Source organism: Octopus sinensis, linkage group LG18 (genome assembly GCF_006345805.1).
Source record: "Octopus sinensis linkage group LG18, ASM634580v1, whole genome shotgun sequence".
Classification (NCBI taxonomy): Eukaryota; Metazoa; Mollusca; class Cephalopoda; order Octopoda; family Octopodidae; genus Octopus; species Octopus sinensis.
Window position 1 is genome coordinate 11347980 of NC_043014.1, and position 6457 is coordinate 11354436.

Consider the following 6457-nt stretch of genomic DNA (forward strand, 5'->3'; position numbering starts at 1 on the left):
TCAGATTCCATCAACCAAATCCACTCACAAGGCTTTGGTCGGCCCGAGGCTACAGTAGAAGACACTTGCCCAAGATGCCACCCAGTGGGATTGAATCCGGAACCATGTGGTTGGTAAACAAGCTACTTACCACACAGCCACTCCTGCGATAAACGTACATACAAAAACACACGTGTGCGTGTGTGACTGACTACAAATACATAGTGCTGAAGAGACGGCGTGCAAAATTAAAATTAAAATGTTTTAGGGAAATTAACGAAGTATGCGAGTTCAGAACGAAATGAAACCTGGAAGGAAAAGGAGACAGAGACAGAGAGAGAGAGAGAGAGAGAAAAAAAAATATTGCAAACAATGTATGAGATGAACATGGAATGAAAAAAGCACGTTAAAAAGTGTCTTGTACCGAATATTCAAATTTGTGAACTTCGTACATATTTCTTTCAGTAATTCATCGTAGTTGTTTACAAGTAACGAACATTAAAATAGAGATTGAGAAACTTCGCCGTCTTCTCGTCAATACCGGAAGTTGTCATTAAGAAACCTTCTGAAAGAAGTGAATCATAAATATAAATCAATATCTTGTATCTTTAATTTTAAAAAATCAATGAAGACCCTATTATATGTCCGACGTCAAATTATTCATGCATCACAAGTATGGAAGTAATTGATGAAGCCGTTTTCACTTGAAAAGCGAATACACACACATTTCTATTATATATATATATATATATATATATATATATATATATATATATACATATATACGACGGGCTTCTTTCAGATTCCATCAACCAAATCCACTCACAAGGCTTTGGTCGGCCCGAGGCTACAGTAGAAGACACTTGCCCAAGATGCCACCCAGTGGGATTGAATCCGGAACCATGTGGTTGGTAAACAAGCTACTTACCACACAGCCACTCCTGCGATAAACGTACATACAAAAACACACGTGTGCGTGTGTGACTGACTACAAATACATAGTGCTGAAGAGACGGCGTGCAAAATTAAAATTAAAATGTTTTAGGGAAATTAACGAAGTATGCGAGTTCAGAACGAAATGAAACCTGGAAGGAAAAGGAGACAGAGACAGAGAGAGAGAGAGAGAGAGAAAAAAAAATATTGCAAACAATGTATGAGATGAACATGGAATGAAAAAAGCACGTTAAAAAGTGTCTTGTACCGAATATTCAAATTTGTGAACTCGTACATATTTCTTTCAGTAATTCATCGTAGTTGTTTACAAGTAACGAACATTAAAATAGAGATTGAGAAACTTCGCCGTCTTCTCGTCAATACCGGAAGTTGTCATTAAGAAACCTTCTGAAAGAAGTGAATCATAAATATAAATCAATATCTTGTATCTTTAATTTTAAAAAATCAAATGAAGACCCTATTATATGTCCGACGTCAAATTATTCATGCATCACAAGTATGGAAGTAATTGATGAAGCCGTTTTCACTTGAAAAGCGAATACACACACATTTCTATTATATATATATATATATATATATATATATATATATATATCCGCTGGTTTGCTTGCTCGACACCGCTCAACTCATGGACACATGCAACGATTTCTTTACCGAATCGTTACTGGCGACGAAAAATGGTGCCTGCAGATCAATATGAAGCAGCGTAAAGAATGGCTTAGCGCCGATAAACAAGCGACACCGCGCGTGAAACAAGATCTTCATCCGCGTAAAACGATGTTGCGCGTATGGTGGGACTGGGAAGGGATTACCCATTACGAATTGCTTGAACGAAACCAAACGGTCAATGCGGAACTCTATGTTCAACAGATGGAGCGATTCAACACGGTTATTCAAGAGAAAAGACCTAATCGGCAGCATGGAGTTCTGCTGTACGACAACGCCCGCCCTCATATTGCCAATATGACCAAGGAAGCCATTCAAACGCATGGCTGGGAAGTGCTGCCACATCCGCCGTACTCTCCTGATTTGGCACCAACATATTTCCACCTCTTTCGATCTCTTTCAAATGCTATGCGCGGAGTTTCGTTCAATACTGATGCAGAATTGAGAGCTTGGTTGGATCAATTTTTCGAATCGAAATCGGGTGATTTCTACCAGCTAGGTATTGAAAATCTTGTTGAACGTTGAGAAGAACCACTATTAAATAATTCAATAAAGAAAGATGTTATTCACACCATATAGAAAACATATACTATAAAAAAATCCTTATTTTAAAAATCAATAAAGCACAATAAATAATAAAATATTTAATATTATTAATAAGTTTCAAAACATATTCTTTTCCAGATGGTATAGGAATATTCTTCAAAGATGAATTCCAAAATAGCGGTTCTATCTTACCTGTAAGTTCCATAACTAACGAAATTGTGAGTTAAATACAATCGATAAACGTTAGTTATAAATATAAATAGAAATATTATAATAATAATAGTAGGGAATATAATTCCAAAACTTACAGGGAAAAATTCAATTTAACAATTTTAAATCAAATTTCACGATATATAATATATGTATATAATTTAGAGAAAAACCACTAGATATTCTTTGGTCATGAATGACCATGGGATTGCACTTAGAAAGTTCTCCTCCAAGACACAAGTCTGGGCAAGGTTGTTTATGGGAGACCAGCAGTCACCCATGCATACCAGCCTCCCCTCTCCACGCCACCGATGGAAAGACAAAGGCAGATAGAGCAGAGCAATGTGAAATAAAGTGTCTTGCTCAAGAACACAAAACACAGCCCGGTCCAACGCAGTGGGACAGAATTGGAATCATGTGGTTGGGAAGCAAGCTTCTGTCACACATGTATATATTTGTTTTTACATCTGTAGGTCCATTCACTATATTTTATTGGGTTGTCCGGAAAGTTCGTGTCGATTTATAGGCGCTTACCTTTCGACTTATTTTAGAACATGGTTGAGTCCATAAAATAGGATTTGACTACACCTCCATTCAGAGCACAGTTTAAGCTATCTTTTCGCGGAAGAAGGTTTATGTTCCTATAACCTGTGTTAATTCTGTAGCCCTTTAAAATGGAAGATAAGAAAGTTCATTTTCGGGACTTGATGTTTTGGGAACCAGACAAAAATTGTTGCAGTTCGGCTGGGATGTGTTACCCTACCTTCAATATTCACCAGATATTGCTCCTTCGGATTTCCACTTAGGTCTCTCCAAAAATTCAGGTCTCTCCAAAATAGCCTTAATGGTAACAATTTCAATTCCTTGGATGACGGACGTAAAAAGATACCTTGATGAATTCTTTGCCATGAAACCACCTCAAGTTAAAGGAAAGATGGAGACGCATTGTACAACAAAATGGTTCATATTTGTTGATGGATCTTTTCGATTTGAACGGCAGTTTTTAACATAATTTCTAGGTAATTAAAGAATTTTAAACTTCGTATACTGGTAGAATGTGTTTATAAAACATCTTTTTCTTTTGCCTTTATTGAAAAAATTCTATAGTTTGTAAGATACTTGTTGTTTTTTTCTTCAATTTCTGCAATTTCAGCCAATCAGTAGTGACGTCTATTGAGTTAAAAAGCATTCTGTGCCGTATGAATATGTCCCTAGTTTAAGAAACAGATTGGTGTTTACTTACATTTGTGAAGAAAACAAATATATCCTTCCCCCACCCCTAATCCTAACTCTAACTAACGCTAACCCTAAAAGAGATTGAAATGCAATAGATCGATTCTAGGGTCATAATTATGGGTGACAATTTCCTATGATACCGCTAGAAAAAACTGCCGTTCAAACCGAAAAGATCCTTGTTGATTAAAAATGTAATGGCAAGTATTTATTGACCTTTTTCTTTCCTTTAAAAATCGGCACGAACTTTCCGGACAACCCAATATATCGGTGAGGGTGTTTTATTCGCACCCACTCTCATACTCACATTTCTTTCTCTACAGTTACTCACTGCTTTAGCAGCTTAGTTTTGCAGACGGCGTTCAGTAAATGTTTGTTTATTTAGTTACCACGTGTTTGAACATCGTATTAACAAAGCTTCCTGTTGTTCGGAGAAGATAATTTAAAGAAAAGGAAAATGTTACTGCTTAAGAGATAGAAAAACGACGGAAAGAAAGAACCCCAGTAACAACAACAACAAAAACAACAACAAAAATACTAATAAAAAAATAATAATTCTTTGAAATTTTGGCAGAAGGCCATTACTGTTTTTCTAAAGGAGGAGTGAGACGATTAAATAAGCCTCAATGCTTAAATGGTACTTTATTTTACCGACCCGGAGAGGATAAAAGGCAAAGTCAACCTCGGTGGAATCAGAACTCAGAACGTAAAGAACCGGAAGAAATGCTGCTAAGCATATTGTCCGACATTCTAATGATTCTGCCAGGTTGATGTCAGGTGGTGGCTCACGTGGCTCCTGATCGTAACTGATTGGAAGTGTTATTACGTGCATGTTTATCTTGGTATAAAAGGTGGGCTACAGCAAATATTCTGCTCAATACCACAGATTTGCTTGTCAGTTGTTTGACCTTAATCAGTTGAACATGTCCCTTAGTGGCTGACGATATGTGCATCTCTGATCACGAGCAGAAGTAGTGGGGGAGCATCATAGCCATGTGTTGAGAGGAATTCTTTGAGGTTTGGATTACTCGCCTCTGGAAACATCGGTGTTTCGTTCAACATCCTTAAACAACCCTTATTCGGGGACCTTTTGAGCAGGATGAGTTACTCGACCAGAAGAAAATTCTAACCTGCAAGGTCATGCGCTGTTTACCTTGATATGAGATCACCATGTCACACACATATGGTTGTGATACATGTGCCTAGTGTACCCTTATCAGATGGGTAGTTATGACGGGTATACTGGGCTTCGTATATTTTACCCCAGTGTCACTTTGATGGCATGCACTGCTTTCTCACTCAATAATAATAATAATAATAATAATAATAATAATAATAATAATAATAATAATAATAATTTTATAAGTACCCAATAATATTGGTGTATTGCAAAAATCGGCAAAACTCGGCATTACTCGGACCTGCACGTTTATTGCCTAGAGTACTGTCTGTTTGAGATTCTTGTGACTTGACAAACTGTATAAATCCCCGGTGCACACAATATCTCCAATCTACAATACCACAATATCGGATATTGTGCAACGTGATCAATAACAACAACAACAACAACAACAACAACAACAACAACAACAATAATAATAATAATAATAATAATAATAATAATAATGGTTTTAAATTTCGCCACAAGAGTAGCCATTTTGGGGGAGGGAATGATTCGATTACATCGACCTCAATGTTTCACTGGTACTTGTTTAATCGACCCTGAAAGGATGAAACGTAAAGTCGACCTCGGCGGAATTTGAACTCAGAACGTAAAGACGGACAAAATACCGCTAAGCATTGTGTGTGTGTGTGTGTGTCTGTGTGAGATATTGTGTGCACCGGGGATTTGTAGTCTGTCAAGTCGCAACAATCTCAAACAGACTACTCTAGGCAATAAGCGTGCAGGTCCGAGTAATGGCGATTTTTGCAATTCACCAAAGATTGTTGGGTACTTATAAAGCATCCTCTAATTATTATCATTACTATTGGGTGAGAGAGCAGTGTGGGCTAGTTAAATACCAAATCCACTCACAAGGCTTTGGTCGGCCCGAGGCTATAGTAGAAGACACTCGCCCAAGGTGCCATGCAGTGGAACTGAACCTGGAACCATGTGGTTGGTAAGCAAACAACTTACCACACATCCACTCCAACGCCTATATATATAATATATATATATATATATATATATATATATATATATATATATATATATATATATATTATATATATATATTATATATATATATATATATAATATATATATATAATATATTATATATATATATATATATATATATATATAATGAAAATCATACAGAGAAGAAATGCTTGAATGTTGCGAGGGGGAAGAAGAGGAGGAGAAGGGAGGAGGAGAAGGGAGGAGGAGGAGGAGGAGGATGTTTGGAACATGTAACAGCACAAAGCAAACTATTCCAAACTAACGACTACCACTGTAACAAAAAAGAAAAAATAATAATAAAACGCGAACGAAAGATGAAGGAAAGACGCTGCCTTTGATGTAGACAAATTTTCTTTCTTTCATTCTTGGTAAATGAATTGATGGAATTGAGTGAGGGGAAAAAGGAAGCTTATCACAGTTTTAATATCTTCACTTATTTTCTGCTTCGAAAACCAAAAGAAATTCGTTTATGTTTTCGGAACCAGGCTCCCATTCCATCTGAAGCTGTTGTAGCACAGCACAGTTCTGGAGGGAAAAAAGCAAAAATATGCAATCAACTGTAAATTGACACAAATACATCGGTCGTAGGCGTTTTATAAGAAATATATTGAAAAAGAAAGCGCTCCAAAAAAAGCCGACCGGATTCGCTTTACGAATTAACCAGCAAATTAGCAGCAGATGGAGATT